Source organism: Equus asinus, chromosome 27 (assembly GCF_041296235.1).
Source record: "Equus asinus isolate D_3611 breed Donkey chromosome 27, EquAss-T2T_v2, whole genome shotgun sequence".
Lineage (NCBI taxonomy): Eukaryota > Metazoa > Chordata > Mammalia > Perissodactyla > Equidae > Equus > Equus asinus.
In genome coordinates, this window is record NC_091816.1 from 37,090,055 (window position 1) to 37,115,936 (window position 25,882).

A 25,882-nucleotide genomic window follows, 5' to 3' on the forward strand; every position below is an offset into this window, starting at 1 on the left:
ATTGGCAGAAAATATCACTGCTTATATTTAAGTACATGAATATGTAGGGATGAATATATCAGTAGGAAGATGGCTGGGGAATTCATAATTAAATACAAGAAAATTCCACCCAGAGGATGATATTAAAATAACTGAAATACTTTGCAAAGTTGCCTTTCGATGCAAAAGTTCTTCTGAGGGGACTGGTTTAAATAATTCCTCTTTGACAGTCTTAATCTCAGTCATCATCCATTAAACTTCAACAACAATTCACTGCCCACATCTCTCTGAGAGCCTCGCATCCTGCTTCAGGTTCTACCAATGGAGAATGTACATGGCAGGCTTTGCCATCAAGGAGGATGTGATTAGGAATCTGGCCGCCAGAGTTTGAGCAGGAGTCCTTCTTTGAAGAACACGCAGTGTTGAACGAGCACGTGGCGTTGCACTTTAGCAATCTGGTAGGCAAATCCATGCTGTTAAATACACAAGGCAGAAGAGAGAAAGTATAAATAGGATAATTTATAGTTTAGGTCTACTAAATACAATCCTGGCGGTGCCTAATAATCAGATGGATAAGCTGCCTGCGTATCTTGAGATTCTGATTTAGTCAATCTGCGTTGGACCCCAGGCATCAATATCTTTCTCAAGCTTCCTCTATTATTCTTGTGCAGTCAGGGTTGAGAACCACTGCTGCAGAATTGGAGAGGAAACAGCACGTGACCCCTTCTCTCCGGAAGTCTAGAATGGTCTTAGAAGTTCGTGATTTAACTCTAGGCTGAAGTTCACATGCCACTCTCCTTCCCCAAACTTTTCTAAGAAAAATATGTTATGTTAGCATGTGAAAAATAGACTCACACCTTATCTCATGTGTCCCTGTAACAAAACTGTGGAAACCAGGACAAACTCAGTCAAATTATCTGTCATCACTGTTGAAATTTATTAGACAGGCATAGTCACTGGTGAGAAATGTTAAGTACTGTAATCTGCCAGAGACAATAAATCTGTAAAAAATTACAAGCACAGTAATCCTACCACAATTACATTCCTCTTTCTCTACTGACTTAAACGGCTATCACAAAACCACAAACATTTTTGCCTTGGAGGGAAATTTCATGATCATGTCACACAGCTCCAAATGGAAAAGAGAAGTAGAGAGACTGGATTGGACAAATTGGCATTAGAAGTCCTGAATCATCTCAGTTTACAGGAAGCACAATGGTACCTGTAACTAGGAGAGAGAATTCAACTGTGCTCGCAAACACCTGGGGATTCCACTGTAAGGTCACGTGTAACATTGCACTGTACTTCTTTGTTTAAATGTCTCATTCACTTAACTGGGAGGTCTTTAAGCTTCCTCATTCACCCAGCCACTTACTAAACATCTTATATGTGCCATACATTAGGCTAGGCATTAAAGATGTACAGATTTATTAAAGAATGGAGGAATTAACATACAATTATAATACAACATAATGAATATAATGATACACACAAAGTCGTAGGGATTATAAGAATGGAAAATATGGTTCCAACTTTAATGGCATCGGTTCATTACATTGGTTAAGCATCCACTATTTTTACTTCTGGGAAAAATTAATCTGTAGCACTTAATAGCTAAATAAACTTGAACGAGGTCTCGTTTCTCTGAGCATCACTCCCCTCATTAGTCCGTTTCACGGAAAGCTGTTTCTTGCCCTCTTTTGCAGTGTGAGAACCACAAGAGGGAGCCCCACGGAAAATAAGAGAGTGCTTGACGTAGCCTTTTCATATTATTGCTTTATGAAACAAAGTGCTTATTTTGTTGAAACCATTTTCATAATTTTACTGACAACTAAATTATCTGTGTTTAGACATGAAAGAAGTGTATTTTATTCACAACTGCAAGAAAATAGAAGTCAACATGGAAGGATGTTGTTCTTGGCACCATTTATTATTAAACATACCCGGTCTGACTTTCTACCTCATGCACCACCATCATAAACATAATGAGTATAGTCTCCTAGTGGCATAATTTTTGGGTTAAACTCCGTAAGTGTTTCTTAGATATCACTAATTTCTATGATTGCTTCATAACTTGAGCAAATGAAACTTATGATTGAAACATTATGTAATTTGCCTATAAACATGAAATAATCCAAACCTCCTTCCGAGAGAATGTTTATGTGAAACCATGGATTCAATTGCTTTTGGCCCATCCTGATTTGGGGACTCTTCTAAAAGAAAGCAATTTTAAGTAGTTGAATATTTTCAAAGGTCCCCACAGCCCACTGTGGTAAAGTGCCTTTTTCATGCGTCTATCTACCTGATATGTGAAAGGTTGGGGTCAGTGCCCAACTTCAAGGATCTCAGTAAGTTATGGAGATTGAGGAAGCCACCTACATTGCTTAAAACACGGTCTAAAATGTATTACTCGCTAATCCCTTACCCAGCTTTATTCTCCTTCACAGAATTTGCCACTAAGCTCAAAGCATGCTCCATGTTTGTTTATGGTGCTTGTCATTCACTCTCCCTCCCCACGTAAGCTCCATGAGGACAAGGACATCTTGGTGATCACACTGTGTCCTCAAGCATCTGGGTCAATGGCTAGTACATCCTGAAAACTCAATAAACATTTATTGACTAAATGAATAAATGGAGCTGACATTCTAAATGCGGATTTAGTGGTTGGATTAATAGTTCAAGGTTCTGAGGAGGATCGTCCCAGTTCTTGGCTCGGCCCACGTGAACAGAAAAAGACTTCGAACAAGAAGCTGGATTTGGCACAGCTCCACAGGTGTCGACCCTTAAGTCTCTCACATAATATTTCTGCTTGTCCCTCATCCAGAAAGCTCAGATTTTTTTAAGATTTTCTGCTGTCACTAACGGTTCTGTCTTTCCTTGCCATGAGCAAAGATGCTGGTGAGGATTCTCTCACTTTTCTCTTTTGTTCTTTGGGTCTTCAGGATAGAAGTAGGATGGGGGAAGAAATGAAAATCTTTCCCCTTTGTTCTCTGCTAATGAATTCAGTTATGAAATAGTGATTTCACACTACATTTTTCAGACAGTGTTATCAGTTCTTGACTGTTTATTCTTAACAGGCATTCAGAACAATTGCACAATTAGGGAGACAAGTCCATGAATTTTAGACATTGGATTCAATCTTAGGGGTGTAAAAAATAATAATAAATGTAATATGCCTACGGTTTACCAAAATTTCCTTGCATTGTCGTAATGAAACGCTCTTCCTACTCCCTGTGGTCCTGCTCTGCACTGATGAGCACAGAAATGTAGATATACATCTGGGGATTACAATGCTCCAGCATCGCTTGACGGGAAAAACAGCAAACACTAATAGGAGGTAAACTCTACTAGACGGTGGATGGGTGGAGGCTGGAAACGTTCACTGCAGAGATTTTGAAGAAAACATAGAGCTTCAAAGCAGAAAGAAGTTTCAGATTGCCACTGTGAAGGGCACAATGTTGAAAGGCTTGACTGTTGTCTTTCCCTGTGAATTGGATGACAGGCTTTCCAGGATGACCAGCAGCAAAGTGAGTGGAAAGCATTAGCCTGATGAGGTTGGTGACTCAGGGATGGGCGTAAAACAAGCCCATGGTCCTGCAGCAGCCATCAAGGATGGAGAGAAGGCTAAGGCCTGTGTTGGGGGCGGGTAGTATTTATTAACCTATTATATAACATACCGCCGCTACAGCCCAGGGAAGCAGCCACTTTACAAGTTCTAGCCAGACCCTTATTTGAATGAGAAGAAAGCACTCCTAATTAAAAAAAAAAATTGCTCGGAAAGATTATAACATGTCAAAGGCAACTACTGGAATCCATTCATCCAGAAAACACTCACTGGGCGCCCACTTTGTGGATCAGACAGTGTCAGTTTAGCCCTCGGATACAAAGATAAGTGAGAAGTAGTTTCTGAACTACAGCAGTTTCCAGTCCAAGCAAGCTGCAGGTATGCAAATAGAAAAGCACAGCTTACGAGGTAGATTATAAACGCTGGGTGCTGCCAGTTTTCCTGGGATAGATAATAAAGGAAGGTTTAAAAACAGAAACGATGCTCAAGGACAGCCTTACAAGTTTTTAGCCAAGAAACAACCCAAATGTCCATCGTCAGAGGTATGGATTAACCAGCTGTGGCAGGTCTATACCACAGAACACTACTCAGCAATCAAAAAGGAACAAAGCAGAGATACACGGTACAATATAGATGTGTCTCAAAATAAATACACTGAGGGACAGAAGCTAGACAAAAAAAAGAGCACAGACTGTATGACTCCATTTATATCAAATCCAGAAAATGCAAATAAATCGGGGTGACAGAAAGCAGATCAGTGGTTGCCTGGAATGGGAGGGTGGGTATGAGGAAACAAAGATTTTGAAGGTGATGAATATATTAATGATCTTGATTTAGGTGCATAAATATGGAAAAATTCCTAAAGGTATACATTTACATATGGACAGTTTACTGTAGACAATGAAACAAAAATAAAGTGGAAGAAACAAAAGACTGGTTGGAGAGAGTGTACCACAAGTAGTAGAACTTTGTCCTTGAAAACAAGGAAAGAAAGGATATTTGCAAAGTCAGCTGCGTTAATAAGATGACATGAAAAGAACAGAATGCGTTCCATGCATTCCAGTGGATTTTATATCCAGAAACTCTGGAAGTATCCTCTAGAGAATTTTATTACAGTGTTAAGATGAACAAACTTTATTTCAATGTGTTGATAAATGAACGAAAGACAGAGAAATAGAGATAATGACGACTGTCTATTAATTTAAGGAATTTGGATTTAAAAAGTGAGAAATAAGTTGCTAACAAGAAGGAACATTTTACAAATAAGAGAAGATGGAGGAGGGGTGATTTTTGTTGTTAATGTAGTTTTAAGACGAAACACACAACCATATCTATCAACTGAGAAGAATCCAGTAGACTCAGAAATGTTGAAAGAACAGTCATATGAAGTGCATAGACTCTTGACCGTTGAGCAGGTAAAGAGGGGTGTGATGACGTGTACATAAAGAGGTATTATCATCCTTTTGGAAGTACAAGAATTAGGAAAGATGAAGGACCATCCATTTTTAAAACCTCATCTCCAGTTTCTGTCTACAGAAAAATATATGGACTATTGTGTACATGATAACAGAGAAAGTCATTGATTGAAGAACGTATGTGTGTTTACATAACAATATTTTAATACTAAATTTCATTTCAGCCTAAGATGTTGATGAAGAGAGATATTAGCTTAAAAGCTAAGGGAAACGTGGAAGAGAAAAGAATGAGCATAGCCCCTGTCCCAGCAGGGCCCCAGCACTGAAGAGATGCTGGAGGAGGCCTCTCCCCCAGGAGCGAAGCAACTGCCCCTGGGTCAGCCGCTGACCTGGACATCAGTCCCGGCACCAAACCATTCTCAACGACGAAGACCCAAAATCTCCAAGAGAGTAACCCTACTCTGTGGGGAGTTTGATCTCAAACCCCACATGCATTAGCTAGGATCCTCTTCTCCTTCATGTCAGAATTCCTCAAGGAGCACGTCTAACTGCTGGGTTAGTGTAGGAGCCGACGCGGCGAGGAGGCTGCACCGACGGTGAGGGCATCATGGAAGTCCTCTGTCCATCCTAACCAACGTCAACACAGGTCACAGAGGCCTCGAGCCCTTTTCTCTCATTCGTTTCTCCTCCTGTTGATTCTCAGGAAAAGTTACAGTGAGAGAGTGGGAGAGAGACGGAGAGGGGAGGGGAGAGAGACAGAGGTACTCTGGGGCAAAAATGGTTGCTGTAGAAGATGTGATAAGACTTAGGGCTGTCTTGAAATTTGACTACATTTACATAATACATCTTTGGATGAGATTCTGAAAGAGTCTATGGGTAGTAAATCCATACGTGTATCCATATAACATACATCTCAGTTTAGAAAATCATTGAATATTATAATGTGTAAAGCTGCTTGTATGTCCAATTTCAGCACATTGCATATAGTATGAACATGTTTAAAGGAATAAGTAATTGAATATATATATTATATATATAATATACATATATGATAGCAGAAATCACACTTGCTTTGACTTCAATTTTTCAGACGTTAGCACATTTATAGATGTTCAGTAACTTTTGAAAGACTTCAGCAATCTCAAACATTCCTTTGTAAATTCAGCAAATAGCCACTCAATTCATTCCACATGCTGAGCAAAAAAATAGATAAATATTCCGAAAAGTTGAGGAAAAAAAGACAAAAGCAAATAACCTCCATAAAAAAAAAGGTAAACAAAACTTTCTGTCAAAATACACCACTGTTTACAATCACTAGACCTAAATATTAACAGCTCCATTTCCATTTCAAATTCCGTTGAGTGTTTGTGGGATTAAATGTGTCTCCCTTTTTATGCACATATATTATATTTTATCATAATGGCAGAATACTAAATGTTTCACTTACTTTGCAAAAATTACCATACGATTTAGGAAATGCGTTTAAAGGTAAATACTACCCACAATTATTCCAGGTCGTCTTCAGGCCCTGTGCGGCTCTCCATGCAAGTCTCCTCAAAAACAGTAATTTGCTTTGCATTTGTTAGCATTTTTCTGAAAGCAACTGCAGATGGTGCCACCTTTTGATGGTGGGAGATGAATGTGAGGCTGGGAAAATGAAAATAGCATTTTTCCGTGAGGGACTGTTGGGGAACAGATCTGTATTTGAGTAGGTCCCGACCACTTTCACCGTGCTGCGTACGCTGTGATCTCGTCAGAGCTTTGACTGTCTCCTTGCTCTCCAAGCAAACACATCGAAAATTGATTCAAAGTTAGAGAATGCTTTAGCTCTTTTTCTGATCCCACTCTTATTTCATGATTTTATAAGGTGTTTAAAAGTTATAAACAGTGAAAAAGATCTTGGCATTCAAAATATACATTTTTTTATCAAAATATTTTTCATGACCTAGAGAAGATGTAAAAGACTGGATAATATCCTTTTTTTTTTTTAAATTTCGAAAGTCATTCTGAAACCTTGAACACTTCCATCCCAACCTCAAAAGCCTTCAGAATCCTGAAATGTTTAATAGCATTGCTCATCTTAACACCTTAAGCTGTTCAAAATTCCTTAATCATGCTTTTTTGTGCCCCAGAGCTGTTGATACCTAACGAGGTTAAATCAGAACATAGTATTTTGTCCTCACCCAGTAGCTTCTTTAAATAGCGTGGAGTAGCCAGAAACTGTATATTAGAATGAGGTTAAATAGAAACATTATTATTATTATTATTTTATAATAATAGTAGTTGAAAGATTCAATTCAGGTGAACGATTACACAGGAACTCAATGTCAATAGGTGAGCTGTGCAAGGGGTTAAGAAATAAACGCAAGAAAACAACGTGAATTTACACAGGGTGTCTGTTCTTCAAAGATGAGTGCTCATGCATTATAAGGAAGAAAATGAATTCATACAAAGTAGGAATAAACAGGAATTGTGAAATGTAGAAGTGTATTTACAAAGAGAGTCACTTCAATATTTTTAAACATATCCATCAATATGGAGATTTCCCATAAGAGAATCGTAATAGTTAGGAAAAATATTCGGAGTCTTGGACAATAAAAATTTAATACTTTCTTTTTCATGTCAGTGCACACTCAAAATGCTCAGTGGCATTTGTGAAGATAAGTGTCTTCCTGCTGTCCTTCTCTCAGGATACAGTCAAAGTGCTTCAGAAAAACCATAAAATGACACCCAGGACCCTGGTGAGGGAGCATCCAAACAGCTACTCTACAGCAAGAGAGATCTGACAGGCAGGTGACTAAATTCTAACAAGCCTGTGCTGGGAGCCAAGCAAAGATTCTTCTTTGCTGGTGAAGCACGTCTAACCCGTCCCACAAGCTGTTTCATAACAGAAATAATTCCCACCTACTTTGAATTCCTAATGATAAGGAAAAGAGATGGTGTCGTAGTCTGTTCAGGCTGCTGTAATAAACAACAGACAGCGTGGCTTATAAACAACGGAAATTTATTGCTCACAGTTCTGGAGTCTGGAAGTCCAAGATCAGGGTGCCAGCACGGCCAGGTGAGGGCCCGCTTCCAGATGGAAGATTTCTCGCTGTGTGCTCACATGGCGGAAGGGGCTGGGAGCTCTCTGGAGTCTCTTCTTACAAGAGCATTAATCCCATCATGAGGACCCTCGTGACCTCATAACCTCCAGCGTCCCCTCCTCCTGACATCATCACACTGAGGATCAGGTTGTAACATGAGGATTTTGGGGGGACGCAGACATTCAGACCACAGCAGATGACCTGATGGTTTTCTGTGTGAATGACTCAGATTCTTCTTGATGTGATTGTCCAGGTGGTGGATCCACTTTCTTCCCCACCATCAAACTCAGAGCCCATGTCAATTCTTAACAACTCAGAGTGAGGAGAAAGGAAAACAGAGGCCTCGGTCCATCACCCCAGTGCCAACAGCCCAGGAGCCTCAGGTGGCACCTCCTCGTCCCCAGAAAGCCTGGCCCCACGTCCCCTTGGTTCTGTCACCTGGACAAGGAAATATCTGGTAATATCTGGCCTCACCCACATTTTCCTCCAACATCTTGACTAAGCTACTCTTAGACATTATTCTTTCCATTTGAAACTATGACAAAGAGGATGGTATTAAGGAACTTGCAATCATTGTAAGAAAATTATTTAAAAGGTATTTTACTTTAATTTAAAGCTTTATTGTATTAAAATGGGTGATAAATTTACATATTATAAAATTCAGAAGTAACAAAAGATGTACACTTATCCTTTCTTTGGCATTTGGTCACCCAGTTCACCTTGACAAAGTCAAATATTGTTGCTGATTTTTTATGTATCAATAAAGGATTAATTTTAAAAATAGTGATTAATTCCAATAGAGGAATTGTAAGACGATTTTTTTTCATTTATGCATTGAGAAGAAATGACTATAATCTTCTAAAGGGAAGCTTTTAAAATATTGATAAAGTAATACATATATATTCTAATATTGTATAGATTATTCTATAAATATGTGTATGTATTTATATATATACATCTTATAATTATACAAATTCATGTTTAAATAGGAAAACATTCAAGGATCTTCACTTAACCAAAATAATTGTAATGTTTGGGTTTTTTTTGCTGAAGAAGATTTCCTCTAAGCTAACATCTGTTGCCAATCTTCCTCTTTTTGTATGTGTCCCACCACCACAGCATGGCCACTGAAAGATGAGTGGTGTAGGTCTGTGCCCAGGAACCAAACCCAAGCTGCTGAATTGGAGCCCACTGAATTTAACCACTAGCTCACCAGGGCTGGCCCTATAATGATTAAATTTTATTGGGAAGATTAGTTAAAATACATGTTGTGTCTTAGATGTAAAAACTACAATAGAGAATGCCAAATTTTTTAAAAGGCAAAGAACCTTTTTTTTTTTTAATTTCCCAAGTGATATTTCCTCTGTCTCTTGAGAATATTTTGGATCAAGTGTCTTGTTATTTTCTCCCCTACTGTCAAATCCGTGACAGTAATCTCTATTTAGAGTCTCAAGTCATATTTCATTAAACCCAAAAGCCCTTCCACTGGGACATGCTGAGAGTCAAGCCCTGCTCCTGTGTGCCTCCAACATCTAAACAATGCCTCCCAGACTGGGAATTTTCTCCAGAGTCAGCAAGGCTGGTATAAAATAAGTCTGCTTCTTGCATGCACAAATAATGCAGACAATTGGTCTCCTAATTTTTATAACAGGAAATTGAAATATTGAGGGATCCCTGAAGTTTTCAGTTGTGACCCAAAATAACCCTCCTTTCTTCCCCTCCTACCTGAAACAGTTGAGCGATAGGCGCTGAAGACAGTCCGTGGAAATGACAAGGACTACCAGTGCTAATGGGAGTCCATCGGCCCAATGGCCTTCCCCCGCTGTTACCCGTGAGTTGAGTAGACTGATCACCTGGTTCCTGGCAGTGGTTGAGAGTCCGAGATCCTCTCCACCTGAAAGCGTGGAGGAGAGCAGGCTGCTTTTTGAGGGGAAGCAAGTCCACAGAAGAAAGAGAGCACATGAGGCTGATGGAGCACGTTCTCCCCAAGTGCACCTGTCCGAAGCCACCTTCCCCCCGAGGGATGGAGGGAGTGAGGGAAAGGAGGGGAGGGGCAGAGTGGTGACTAATTGCATGACAACCACCCATTCAGTCACACTCTAAAAAGCGTTCCTACTGTGGCAATTACTTCCAATATTTCAAATAGTATTGGATATATGTGCAAGATATATTTTATACATTGTCTCCCCCAAAACCTACTCCACCTTCAAGAATCAAAAGTCCAAATTTTAGAAAACACTAGTGAATAAGTGATACACTTTTTGAAAACCTATAATCTATAATAAATGATACTAATTCCCTTTATTCATGTCGAGGTTCACAATTTATTGAGCAATATTATGTAGATGCACACACACATAACCTCATTTACTTCTGTGTGGGAGGCAAGTGAAGCATTGATTTACAATGGAAGGAAACAGGGCCAGAGCAGCTGGGAGTATTTCTCTGTTTCATGACCATGTTCTCAGGCGGGTGTCCCACTAGGACGTCTGGCTTCGATCACTGTTTTCTCTTCTCATAATTTAATGTGCTGACAATAATCCCATAAACTAGAAATTGCCCCAACCTAAAGCATGCTAAAAACAACTAGGGAGGTGGGATATTTAACTCTAGGTTTATGAACATTATTTTTATATAGTTAACATATCCTTCAACTTAATAATCAAAAATATAAGACAATTTTTAATTAGGACTAGATGTTTTCATTCCAGGAGGACCAAAAGGAGACCAAGTCAGCTGCTCCTACTTTACAAGATTTCTGCCTGGGTTGTAGCTCTATCTGATGTAATTTAGCAATGAAAAAATTAACAGGTGTGTTCTGATGAGCATGTCCCGTGTCCCGTATTCCTGTGTGTCACTTCCATGTGCAAAGATGGCGCATTGACTGACGTAGTTCTCACAGCAACCCCTCGAGGTGAGGACTCTCTCTCTTCCTATTTTAGAGAATGCCTGCTTTTTCAACACGGAGGCTTAGAAAGGTCCTATTAATTGCCCAAGTCACACAGCTGAATAGATCAAGCCAAGATTTTAGACAGTGTGAAGCCAGACTTCGGACATTTAATCAAAATCTGTCAAGGTGTGATGCCAGCCCTTCAACTTGTTGAAAGATCAGATGGACAGTTGAAATAATCCCAAGGTGCGGCATTTTAAAGGTGAGTGAAGATGGCAGAAGGATAGGACTGGCTGGCTGGGTCTCAGGTATTTTTCATTGTCACCCTCCCCCCCCACCCCGCCTTAGACAGAAGTGTTGCAGTATATCTGTTGACCTCCTTACCTGAGATATTTGGGAGCACTTTCCATGGAGCCTGCCTGTCTTCACAGATTGCCACAGACACCTCCCCTCACACACACTGACTCCCTGTTGTGGTCTGAAGGAACTGGTCTTCCCCCAGCAAGCTCATAAGGTCATCACCTAGCAGAGGGCAAGCCAGGCGTTCACAGCCCAGGGTCCCTTAGAAGAGGAGGCGGGGTGGGGCTCTAGGAGCCCCAGGCCCACAGATCCTTTCATCTCCCATCCGATACACCCTCCTGACCCCAGCACACCACCCTCTGGATACCGAGGTGCACTAGAGGGTCCACACAGCATCCCAGCGCACTGACAATGACCTTCCCCAGCCTGCCTCTGCTCAGGCAGCTTTTTCTGTAGCTGTACCATCTCTAAGTTAAATTTTATCAAGGAAACTGTAGCTTAGAAACTAGGGACAGAAAATTATTTTTTAGGAAACCTCTCACTAGATTTTTGAGGGTGGCATTTAATTTCTTACAGTCCTTGTCATAACTTCTATTGAAAATATTTATTAAAAAATACAAACTCCAAGTCACCTTTTTGGAAATACCACTAACAAAACCTTTTGTAGTCTTTGTGATGTGCACATACAGGCTCAGGTTAGCGGGAGATCGTGAGAGGAAGACAGAAGAGCATGGACGTGGAGCTCTGGTTGACCTGGAAGCAGCAGTGGGGAAGCTTCCGTTGTTTCTCCTCTGTGGTTCATTGACTCCACTCGAGAGGCAGCGGGGTGGGGGTAGGGGTTCATCCCCATGGTCCCTCCATGCCATACAGCATCCACTCAAGTACCCATAGGGTTCATAGGACCTTCTTTCTGCTCATTTCACACCAGCAAATCCTACTCAGAAAGTAATCTTAAATTAAAACTCAATAACTTAAAATTTAGTTATAAATTTTTAATGTATAACTACCTGAGATATATTTCAAAAGGACGACAAAACCTGAAACTAGAACCTTAAACTTAAATGGATACATTGTAGCCGGAATCCTATTGTTAAGCAGTGAAAAGAATCAGATAACGTGGTGCATAATAAGTGTTTCCTTTATATGTTTATGGTGATTATTTTCACACTGCCTTCCCAACGAAGGCGAAATCAAACCCTAGAAATATCATCCTGCTGTTCTTACAACACAGGCTGTTCTACGTCAAACATGAAAATCCACGCTAAAGGCTGGAATCAAGGAAGAGATCATATGATACTTTTTATAGAATCTTCAGAGGATTCTTATTTTTTGCTTTTGTCCCTGTCCCTCCATTTGAAATACTCAGACTGTCTATCTGTAAAGAAGACATCTCAAAACTTTCCTGATCATTCCCTTCCACCAACAGTCATTTGCTCCATTTTCGGGCCTCTGCACCTGCTCTGTCACTATGGCCCTGCTCCTTATGTGACACCATGGAGTCAACATGGACTTGGCTTGACAGGGTCTTCTTACCTCGACATGTTTCTTCTCTCGAAGCCATCGATGACCCGGCCTGGTTCATCTTCTCCTTGCTCTGTTCCTGCTCATCCCTCTACAGTGTTTTCCTTCCTCTCATATTAGGATTGCAAGCAAGTCAAAATGTACAGAGAACTTACTTCCAAGACAGCCTGTCCAAAATCCAGGGATGAATTCTCTTGTCAGTGACTTTCCAGGTATAATGAGAGTTCATCTCCTAGATTAGCCCTCCGTAATTCCCTTCAAAGGAGGCTAAATTCATCATTCACTGCTCTCAATCAATATGACCTGATTATGTGAGCTCTTCCTTGATATTTAAGCATTGCAAAACACCATAGTTATTGATGGAAAGGCAATTTGATTAGGAAGCAAATACTTTTGACTTAATTACTAAATGAAATGTCCTAGTCACGTGACCCAGTCTCAGTTTCATATGTAACATGAAAACATTGGGCTACATGGTTTACTGACTTCCTTCTGGTTCTAAAGTTCTACATTTGATGTAATATCTTTCTAAAATATAACCAAAAGGAATTATTTTTCAAACATATATAACTAGTATTTAATATAGCAATTAGATCAGACCAATACACCTAAAGATTTGATCTAACTGATTTGACAATGATGCATTGTTTAAACATTTCACAAAATGTCGAATAAGGAACAGTGGTGGTATTTATGTGTATTATGGAAGAAATTACTGTTGTGAGTAAAAGTGATTATTCTGCCGTAACTCGAATATCCATTACAAAAAGACTCAGTGTTTATTTCTCTTAAACGGCTGGACGTGAGAAGCAGCTCGTGTACAGAGAAACTTCATTTCACCACTTTCACAAATAACCACAGATCCTGCATTGTCTCCTCTGGCCCTGCGACGCCCTTCTCTGCAGCGAGAAATCAGCCCGAAGAGTCCGCATTCTGTAAATCTTATTTTCCAATCACAGTGTCTGGGGAATTCTTCCTCATTTTGCGTGCTTTCCATAGAAAATTATTTTCCTCTTAGAAAGCAAAACTTCCCATTGAGAAGAAAATAATTTTTAAAAAATATAATGAGCAGTACTCAAAATGGCTAGCTCATCCCCAAAATCTGGATGTCTGCTGTTAACAAAATTGGAGAGCAAAAAGAAAACTTATACTCAATGAGGCAAAAATAGGAAAAGAAAATAACAATGGTGTTCTGAGAGCCCGGAGAATGTGTATGTGGTCTCCAATGCCCTGTGTTCATAAGCCCAGGGATGAGGTGCGTCCCGTCTGTTGCCCCAAAGAGCTGCTAAAAGCCTGGTGGTGGACAGGTGGAGAGGTCCCCACTCTACAGAGAAGCCTGTGAAGCTTCAACTCTGTATTGCTCTCGTTGGACTGTGCTGCTCAAGTGTCCGTCCCCTGGGAGGCTGGGAGCATGGAGACTGTGAAACATCCTGGTGGTGGTGAGCCAGTCGGGGCTCACGGATGCCACATGTCCCTTCGTTCAGGCGGTAAAGACGGGTTTGTGATGGGGAGACAGGAGTCCTCTACCCTTGCATCCCACCACATCACCATCGACACTCAGCTCATCACCCCAAGAGGAAAAGCTGATGGACTGAAGCCGTGATGACATTTTTCAAAACAAACATTTCTTTTGAAAACACATTCATCATGAGCCTTTCTTAAGTAGATCAGATCAATATTTTAAAACCTGTAGTAGAATTTAGCAACCAAAGGCAACACATGCTTTAATGTTAACTTATGTTTATAGCATAATTGCTGCCTCTCTTAAATTTGAAATATTACATGTATATATACATATTTATAAACATTTATATATTAATATTTTCATTGTACTTTTAAGTTTGTAGGGTATGTAGAAATGCCAATTTATTTCACATAAATGTGTAGTGAAGGTAAAAAAGGATGAAATCACAGAAAATCCCCTTTATTCAATTATTTTATAAAAACTAAAGGCATTATGAGTTTCTCAAAAAGGTTTTGAGAAAATATATGCTCTCAAAGTGTTTTTATTCTTTTCGGAAGTAATTTCTAACCACACAGGTGGATCTTAGACAATTCCAAAGAAATTCTAATTTAAAATGCTGAAAGAAGACTTTCCAGAGCCAGTCCCCACTCAAAACAAATAGTCTCAGAGAATACCTATCGTCTTGAAAATGTGAGCAAGGAGCAAACAAACATGTCAGCTTTAAGACATCAGAAATCCTAATGTCATTCTGGGATCACCTCTGCAAATATAGCCCTGGTCAAGGAAGTAGCAAACATATGAGCAAAAACATGAGCAACCTGGAAAACAAAACCTTGAAATTGGCTAATGTTTGGTTAGGGGATCATCTTGCAGTTTGTTCTTTGAATGCAGAAATATATTCAAATATTTTGTAAACAACTAAAAATGTATTCCAACTATGAAACTGTACCATGATTTAAATTTGCAACAGAAACATGGTAGATAATTTGATATTTTAGGGACACTTGCCAAGCTCTCATCATGTGACACAAGATATGTGATTTTTTTTCCCATTCCCTTCCCTGCAGCTCACTTCGTGGGAGAAAGCTTCCTAATTTACTGCGTGCTCATGAATTCCCACCCTCTCTCTAAGGACTGTCTGCTCTGCCTGCCAGGCTCAGTTAAGCATTTCCCAGGGCCGCCCCAACAGCTCCCTGAGCTCGTGGTGTTCAGCCCTTCATCTCCGGGCATCAGCCACATCGGACTCTTTTGAACACACTGCTCTGCTCCCCCTGAGGCCCTTGAAGATGCTCTTTCCTCCGGGAAGGATGCTCTCCTCCTGTTCCCCCTCATTAATTCCTCCTAGTACTTCAGAGCTTATGTTAAAATCATTTCCATGGGTAACGTCTTGATTGCTCCAACTAGGACAGTCCCTCCAACACTGACTTTTATCACAAAGTCTCTCGTGTCTGTACTGGAATAGGAGATGAGATGGGAAGTCAAGAGCAGGCACTCATAAATATTGTGGAAGCAATTATATTCCTGAAGTCTGACCACAACTCCAAGAGGTAAGAATTGCTGCCTCTGTTTGTAGCTGAGGAACCCAAAGCATTGATGCCATCAGACAACTGGGGGCTGACCCATTCTCCCCCGGGGCGTCTCCAACCACAGCCCCTGTTCTCAAGCGCAGATGCCTTATCTTCTCCTCGGGCACAGGGCCCGTGCTCTGCTCTGACTACAATTTAATGATCTAATGCTGTGAATTTTTGGCACTGTGACAAGTGGATTTTGCAATTGTCCCAGTGCAGTGGGATCCTTCACATGCAGGACCAGTCCCTGTGTAGAGCTTCTCAGCCTGGAACAGCATGGACCAGTCTGGAATGGCCTTTCATTTCTCTGAGAGAGATAAATAGACCTCAAGGCACTGTTATAGTAAATGCCAAACGCCATCCTCAGATGTTTACAAGTGACACAAGAAGCTGAAGAAATGAGGCAGAGATTGTCTCCCATACTTTTAAAGCCAGGATGAGTGGGGAAAGCCAGCTGGATAAAATCTGAAAAGGTATGGCTGAAATTGGGTATATATGGAGGAGAGATAGATAATATAGATATATAGAAACAGAATAAATACATAAAATTGGTATAGAATTTAGACTAGATATAGATGATATAGATATAAATATAGAAATCGATATATCAAGATTGCAATCAAAATAAAGATCGAGATCTGTGATCTTCCCAAGAGAAGCTGACTGAGCGCCAGGCCGGGCCAGCCTCCACGGACCCCTCCCCTGAACGCTCTCGCAGAGAAGGGTCTTGCTTGCATTAAGTCCTATTGGGTCTTGTCTTTCCAGAGGCAAATACTTATAGGAATGATGACAAATTCTCTTGGACAGAACACTCATCATTGGCTTTTGCAGATTGTGCCCTGGGAGAAAGTTCAAACTCGATGAGGTCTCTGTTTTCTCCTTTTCTAATCATCTTCCCGCTGACATTCCCATGTAAAGCCTCCAGGTTGCTTAGCGAGAGGGTCAAGTCTAACCTGGGAAAAGTTGTGCACACATCCAACGATTCGCAGACTCAAACGGTATTCACAGAGCTGCTGACACAAACCTGCATTGTTTCACGCACTCGACCAGCCCAGCTATCCCACTGCCTTGGGTGTCACTTTCCCTCTTCATCTGGTTAATCTCTCCACAGGCTCACCTGTCACTGGGCTTTATTCCAGGGACGGGGGCAGGCACTTCCTTGGACTGACTTTTAGCCAAGTAAAATCCTGCTCAGTGTGTGCCCACCATTGCTGCTGCTATTTGGGGGAGCAATTCCTTTCCACGTGACTGTTATCTTTATGTTTTTTCTAATTTCACTGCAATTCAGTCTCGCTTCCTCTTAAACAAAATCACGATATATTCCTTTGATTTCTCTAATTCATTTTTAAAAATTTCCTAGTATCCTTTTTTCTCAAATGAACTCCTCAAATTCATATTCCCACAACAGACTTAATCCATTTTCACTTAAAATATGCATTACAGTCATGTGTCTCAAAAGACACTTGGCAATATTCCCATATTAGAATATATCTAAGATATTCATTAGATCTAGTCCACATTAACAAGCAAAGAAAATTCAGTGATTTGAAATCCACATTGGTATTTTCCTTTGAATTATTAATAACCTCATCTAAAAAGTATCTTCTTACATGACTTTGAACATAATTTAGGTCAAGAAAGTTGAAAAGGAAGCTAATATGTATTGACTGCTTCCTAAATCTATGCATGATCTAATTTAATCGTCCCCATGGTTTTCTCAGTCCCTTAAGAACCATTAACCTCACTTTCCAGTTTTTACAGATGAGGAAACAGGTTCTGAAATGGGACCTGGCTTGGCCGGGCTTTCTGGATCTTAATAACCAGCAGGGTTCTGATGACAACCCAGCAGTCTTTCTCACTCCACCACGTCCTGTATGCCATCCTATTTATGAAACATGAAAATCCACCCAGGAACGAAGTGGTCAGAGGGGTTTCAGTCCTGTTTCCTTTCACCAGCATTTTAAAGATAGTTCATTATACACTTGAATTCAACATTTTAGCCATGGACACTAATGGACGTTTATAAGAGAGGTTTATAAATGTCATAGAAACTGGGAGGTAAAGTAATGATTTGACAGGCTAGAAATATGAGGTATATATGTGAAGTATGAGTCATATATGATATATATGAAGTACTTTTTGGTGGTTTTTGGGTTTTTTGCTGAGGAAGATTTGCCCTGAGCTAACTTGTGTTGCCAATCTTCCTCTTTTTTTGTGTGCATGTGAGCCACCACCTCAGCATGGCCACTGACAGACGAGTGGTGTAGTTCTGGGCCTGGGAGCCAAACCTGGACCACTGAAGCAGAGCACACTGAACCTAACCACTGGGCCACCAGGGCTGGCCCCAGATATTCTTTAATATACATAATTTTTATGTGACTTCAAAATACCAATAATAAGAGCCCAAGATCATGGAGACCACTTGAGATGCTGAACACAGGGGAAAGACCTAATTGACAAATAAGGTGGCTTCATGCTATGTTAGACTGCATTAACAAAAATAGAAGATGGTCCATTTCACCCGAGAAAATGAGAGATGAAGAAACTGCCGCACATTTAGAGGGAAATAAGCAGAAGGAAATGAGATGAAAAATATGTATCACCTGCCCCCTGAGATGACTGTCCTGGCTCTACTTCAGCTCACTTGTACCCACAAGAGTACTCTGAACATAAGTGATTTATTGAGTAGGAAATATCTAGTTAATTGTCTGTGTGAAAGATGAAGAATTTATCACACACACCTCACTCTTCTCCTGACAAACATGAGATAAACTGTATTCTTATTATTATTTTGGTGATGTGTGTAGCTTCACAGACTCTTTACTCCATTCTTTATCTATTGATGCTTCGCCGTATCAGATAAGAAAATGTGTAAGTCACATGCCCTTCCACTTTTCTTCCTTCTGCTCACTTCCTCAGTAAAAAACCTCTGCCTCCATTTCAACCTTTACCACTCTTTGACACTTCTGTGTTTTAAAATATACATTCTTCCATGTGAGCATGATTAAACTACCCACACTTCCACTAACTATCTGTTAGTTCAGGGCTCATCTCTTTATGGTAATAATTTGCCAAGAGAAACAAATAGAAGACAAAACACACTAACACACAGTCTCTTTCCACCAGTTCTACTAGAGTTTCAAGTTTAGTAAGAATGTGAAATATGTGTACTGAAAATAAAAATTTTACCAAAAAATTTGCCAGTGCATAATATGGGTCTCCCACTTCCAGCCTGTGGCAACAATTTCCTCACTTCCTAACAACATATTCATATTCAACAACAGCAGCCCACTCTTTCATATCATTTACTGATTTAGTTGGACTAGTTCTGGCCATACAAAGGCAGACCATGATGGGTAGTTCCCTAATGCGTAATGTTTCAAACCTGTGCCTCTTTGGAAGGTTCAAGAAGCTCTGCCATATTGATATCATGAGAGTGCATGGGGTCACTCAGGACATTGTACGAAGGGGGGTGGGGACTGTGTGAAAATCGAGCAACATCAAGTTTCAGGCTCTTGAAAGACAAAGAGAAGATCCAAAAGGGACTGAGGATGAACAGTCAGAGAGGAATGAAGAGAGCTGAAAATTCACAGATGGTAGAAAGGAAGTAATAGAAATAGTAAACAAAAAAATTGAATTATTACCAGTTTGCAGAAGAGGTTCAGTAAGAGAAATAGTGGAAAAATATCTTTATTTTTTTACGAAATTGTTGACATTTGCATTGTACACACATTGTATTTCTGTATTTATGATGTTTTGACATCTTGAAAACCTTCCTGGCCGAGGAGAGACTGTCCATCCACAAGCTAGCCAATCCTTAGAGACAGCAAAGGGCCCAGCTGAGTGGCCTATCCTTGGTGTGCCCAGCAGCCCCCCAGGGCCAGGCCCCCTCCATATGCCCTGCACCCAGGAAGCAAGATTCCTCTGCCTTTATCATCCAGGGCCAGGTGCCAGGCAACTAGGCACCATCCATCTCGTCCAATGCCCAAGGAAATTGTTGAAACCAGCCAATCCTAAGTGTTCATTTCATCCTCCTTGCCTTTCCCGTGGAAACCCCAGGAAAGGCCGTGGCCTAATTCTTCCCCTCTTCCCTATCTTCTGCCTCCTGACCACCCTGGAGATCCCCTCATGAGGCTCTGCATGGTGTCTGTGCCTCTGTCTCTGGGGCCCATGAGCATAGCAGGCTGTGTTTTCTGAGTCTGCCCTGTGTCTCCACTTGTGGCGGCACCTGACTGACCATCACATGAAAGAGGACAAAACAGCATTACTAAGAACTGTCTCTTTAAAGAGAACACTTTCCTCCGTGGTTAGGAAGTGAATCTGAAATGGAGACAAAAGGAGAGACCAGTATTCAGGGAGGTTAATACAGGAAAGAGAGAGGAGAGAGTTGATGGGAGAGAGTGATGCTCTACCAGACAGGATTCTGGTAGGGAAAGACACGAGGATGCTTTTAAATTAGGATGAAGACAATACATTGGGACAATTAAATAGTGGAAGGAGAGAGAACGCCCCCTCTGCACTCAAGCACAGGAAAATACATGGGGGGTAGTTTTAAGGTTTTAAATAGGGTTGTGGTTTGATCTAATTTTAATTTCCTAATGACCACTCTCGCTTCAGTGGGAAGAAGGGATTGTAGAGTGGGTAACAGTTAACTAAGGTTGGTCAAATGGAAGATTCTGATATTAATCTTATCTAGAGAAGCTGATAGCTTGAATCAGGATGGTCGTGTTGGAACTGGAAAGAAATGGACATACTTAGGACTTGCTGACTGATGAGATGTTGAGGGTAAAATGAAGATAAATCTCAGAAAACTCTTAGATTTTAGAATTGACTGACTACTGGGTGATACCATTGATGGGAAGGACTGGGGATGACATGTTTTATTATAATAGGATGAATGGTAGAGGAGGGGAGGCAGGATTTCTGTCTAGCCATGGTATAACCTCTGAGACCTCAGCGTAGAAATGCAGAATGAGCAGTTTGGGGATATAAGACCTGAAGCTGCACGTCAGGGAGAATGCCACCTACAGATGGTGATGAACATTCAGTTGTGGTTGCAAATATAAATCTACTGTGGTCTCAATATGCATGGTTTTTAAGATTTTCTACAATAGCCCTCCGTCACCTGAGCAGAGAAAATGGTTTGTGCAATTGCTCTAACATTGGAAGATGGCCAGGGTGCTTGGCAGAAAGATGTGGCTACAGAGAGTCTAAGCATACATCGAGAACATATTCAGATGATCAGTTCATGAAAATTAGAAATGGAGGAGCAGGAAAAACTAGGAAAATTTGATAGAAGAAACGGAAAAGATGAAAAGCTTGAAGTCTTTAGGAAAGCAAAAAGCAGATGAAGTATGAGTCACAAATGTAGAGCGAGACGTACAGGATGCTGTGGAATGTGGGTTACTACCTGGGAGAGTAAGCAGTTGTGGGTGATCCCTAGGGAAGGGCCTTCTACATGTGTGGCTCTAGTTGAATGAATGTCAACTAGAAATTGAAGGGTGTTGAAACTCTGATTATAAAGCCCGTTCTTACACAAGAAATCTCCAGGATTATGGAGAAAGTTGGTGTGGAGATAAAGAATATCTACAATTATTAATCATTTTCTATTATTTATGTTATAACAATAACTTGTGTCCATCACATATTAACATATCATATAGAGGCTTATATGTACTTTGCACCTAATGTTCCCTTGATTGGTCCATTAATTCATTTATTTTCAAATCCTTATGGAGTACCTGCTCTATGTCACATGCTATTTTATGTGCTGGGAAGATAAAGGAGAAAAGATAGACAAAGTTAGCACCTTCGTGAACTCATATATTCTCCTCTGGAATGAGAAACAAGTCCTAAACAAATAAATAAATACATATTTCTTATATTGAAAAAGTATAATAAAATAAAACTATGGGATAGAGCAGTGTTTTTCACGCTATTAATAATGACTCATTTTAATCTGTGAAATCAACTTCCTGGGTCACAGCCAACATTATTTTTTTTTCATGAAATGCTAGAATGGTTTAGAATGCGATGGGCTACGATGTGGGGTACACCAATGTGGACAAAGTCTGAAATAAGCTTGATGTGTTTAAGGACGATGAGTGATGAGGGAAGTAATGGAGTCACGAGCCATGGGAGGAATGAGTGGAGGAAGGAAAAACATCTACCCAGGCCCTCCTAAAAATGTGGCCCTTACTGTGTCTTCCCTCATGACTCTCATGGTCACATTACTGTGCTGTCCTCGCTCTTGCTTTGTCCAGCTCAGTGCTCCAAGTAATCAAGAAATGTTCTGTATTAGTCAGGGTTCTCCAGAGAAACAGAACCAGTAGGACAGATATATATCCTTATCAATCGACCAATTAATTGATCAATAGATAAAAGGAGATTTATTATAGGAATTGGCTCACACAATTATGGAGGCTGAGAGGTCCCATGAGCTGCATCTGCCAGCTGGAGACCAAGGAAAACTGGTGGCGTCATTCAGTCCAAGTCCACAAGCCTGAGACCCAGTGGAGTGGATCGTGTGACTCCACTGGGGGGGTAGGAGATGAAGGGAGATATCTCAGCTCAGCGTGAGGCAGGAAGAAGGGGGAATTCCTCCTTCCTTCACCTTTTGTTCTGTTCAGGCCCTCAAGGGCTTGGATCATGCCCACCCTCACTGGGGAGGGCAATCTGCCTTACTGAGACCACTGATGTAAATGCTCATCTCGTCCAGAAACAGTCTCAGACATACCCAGAAGTGAGGCTTAATCTGGGCACGCATCAGCCAGTCAAGTAGACACACAAAATTAACCGTCACATGCTCTCTCCACAAAATGGCCAGGCTAGCTTCATGTCCTCCTGTGAGAATAAGGGGAGTCTGAATATACATATGTATATACGTAGACATATATATATATACAATGTATACACATATACACATATATACTATACATAGTTTCTTCTCTGGATCAGAAAAAGCTACATTAATTAGATTCTCATTTTAATTAAAATTAAATACATGTTTAACATCCTTTCTAAAGAGGAAAAAAGTGGCTTTGATCTGAAATTTTCTACTCTTAATAAAGGGCGAGGGAAAAAATTAATACCCATTATACTAAATTCTAGTTATTTCCAAGAAAAACTCATTAAAACAGGCACTTTGGCAGTCCTCATTTTGCAAAACCTCTGGGAAGCGGTTTTGCAAATGCACTAGGCGGGGACTGAGGAACTCCATCTCTTAATAGAAACTGCAACCTGTTAATTCTCAGAGTGGTTTCCTCAAAGATTTACTGCAGGAGAGTTTAACTGGAACCGACGGATTAAAATAAATTTAACACGGGATAGTCAGGTGACCTTCTTGGCCCTGCCCCTGTGGCGGTTTTTCTGTGTAATGGTATCAAAACGGCACCACAACTGCAGGACAGGAGAGAATGGTGTAGGTCAGAGGGCTGCTGATGTCGTAAACCCCCTTTAAAAAGCCAGATGGATGCAGCGAGGAGAAGAAGAAGATTTTCTAACAGAACCAACAAGTCTTTTAACATCGCCCTACTCTTTTCTGGGCTGGCAGGTTTGAGAGGTCAGATCACTGAGGATCAGGAGAGGAGGCAGTCCAGCGTGCACCTGCAGAGAACTTGGACACTAGCATTTGGTTCCAAGTTAAATACCAAGATTCATATCTTATTTTCAGGTAAAAAAAGCATTTATTAATAATTTTTTTTTCTTTTTTTAAGATTTTATTTTTTCCTTTTTCTCCCCAAAGCCCCCCGGTACATAGTTGTATATTCTTCGTTGTGGGTCCTTCTAGTTGTGGCATGTGGGACGCTGCCTCAGCATGGTTTGATGAGCAGTGCCATGTCCGTGCCCAGGATTCGAACCAACGAAACACTGGGCCGCCTGCAGCGGAACGTGCGAACTTAACCACTTGGCCACGGGGCCAGCCCCTATTAATAATTTTTTTAAAAGTCACTTGTAGTCACTTCCAAGCTAGCCTTGAGGGACAAGCTACACACATAAAACATTGGGGACACTTGAATACGTGACTTATTCTACTTAGTAATTTTTCTATCCTCATGCTATTTAGAAGGGTCCGAGCTGATTCCCTTCCACGGAGAGGAGAGCCTGTCCATTAATCCACGAGTCTAGTGAAGAACAAGAGATAAAACAAGGTGAACTTTGTGCCGTGGAAAAGAGCCTTCACGCACACACACCTCGGCACAACCAAGTCACGTAGGCTTCCGTCACCGATGAAACACAGTCGCCAGTGGACGAATCAGTATCGGAATTTAAAACAATTCTTCACGTTCTTATGACATCAAATCGTAATCATAATCATCCAGCGTTAGGCTAGATTTACTAGTTATTATAGAACACAATACTGTTTGCTTGTATTTTAATTCTCTAAATTCAAGCAGGCATGCTGATTTACACCCATACATATTAAAATATATCATTTTATCTTGCTTTTAATTTTTCCGGGATCATGGCATGCAATTCTAGCATATCAAAAATGATTGTCCTATAGAGTTTAGTGTAAACAGACTAGTCACAGTGTTCTTCAGAAGTTCTTAGATTTGCCCGTAAGAAATTTGTCTTTTTAGCTAAAATGGTATACGGAACTTCGTATCTTGCATGGGCCGAGGTGTTCAAGTGCCTCTTCTCTTTCTTTCTTTCCCTTTCTTTTCTTTCCTTCCTTCCTCCCTCCCTCCTTCCTCTTTCCCTTTCTTCCTTCTTTTGCTCTCCTATTTTATTCTCTTTCGTGGTTTTTTTGTTGCTGCTGTTTTATTTTGGTTTGTTTTAGCAGAGTGCATACTTAGATATGTTAGGACAGAACATCCTATCAGAACAGATGAGAAAACGTGTTATAATGAATTACATTTACATTAGATGCTTAATACTTTTTTTCAAAGGAACATAATTCCAATTACTTTTTTCTGCATATGCGAGAAAAATTTGAGCATTTTGAGTTAGTCATGGACTAAGTTCCTTCAGTGGGCAGGTGCATCACATAATATTGTACAACATAATAGCAACACGATATCCATCTGAGGTGTTTTTATTCTACACACAGAAAACTCCCCAGTGACCCTTGGGGGCTCTTCACTGTGACCAATGTGCACAAGCCATCAGTGAGGAGATGCACCAGGTGAAGTCACCTCGTCCTTATCATCCATCGGTGATTGCAAGGTCACAAAGAGTGAGCACGTCCTGGCCTGTGCCAGCTGCTGTGGAGTCAAAGAAGGACGATGCACAGCCCGCCCTGGAGGAAACCCAATGTAGCTGCGGGGAGAGCTTCTAACCCTCACTTGAAGGATGGACCAAGTGCAAAGGGTGCTCAGAGGAAAGAACAGTTCATCCTGCCAGAAGGATGGGGAATCTGGAAGGTGTCGCAGAGAAGGTGAGTTTGAACCGGGAGTTAATTAATAAGTAGAAGGTTTTCTGGCAGAAAGGGCAGTCAGAACACTCCAGAAAGGAGAAAGTGCATGGTCAAAGACAAGGACATCAAAGTACCCCTGGGGCCTGCAGACTTGGAGCGTCCTCTCTCAGAAGCTGTGACAGGAGAAGGAGGGCGTGCCAGGAGGAAAGCAGCTAATTAGACCATCGTTTTACCAGCACAGGTGGCACGTTTCTGTATATCGGCATTAAGCAAAGTGAGGCCCTTCTGTTTATAAACAGATGACTTAAGTGATTAAATAAAATATCCTATAATATTCTGTCATTTCTTAATAAAAATAAAATCTGAATTAATAACCCCTTTGTTTAGCAAATAATTGCGGAGCACCCCGCACGTGATAGTACCATTCTTGTGCTGGGAATACCCCGGCGAACAAGGCAGTCTTTCTGTCCTGCAGCTTCCATTCCTGGAGGAGGAAAGGACAATGAACTCAGAGATAAATATACAACATACCCTCTGATGATGAGCCAGGTAACCAGACAGAGAATCATGCAGATGGTCATGCTGTGTAGACACGAAAAGCCTCCCAAGAAGAAGAATAGCGCAGACAGAGAGAGCAGATAGTCGGGTCTTGGGGCAGAAATTTTTCCCGTGTTTTTGATAACCTACAAAAACCCAGTGTGAGCCACACTGAGTGGTAAGGGCGGGTGTGGTGGC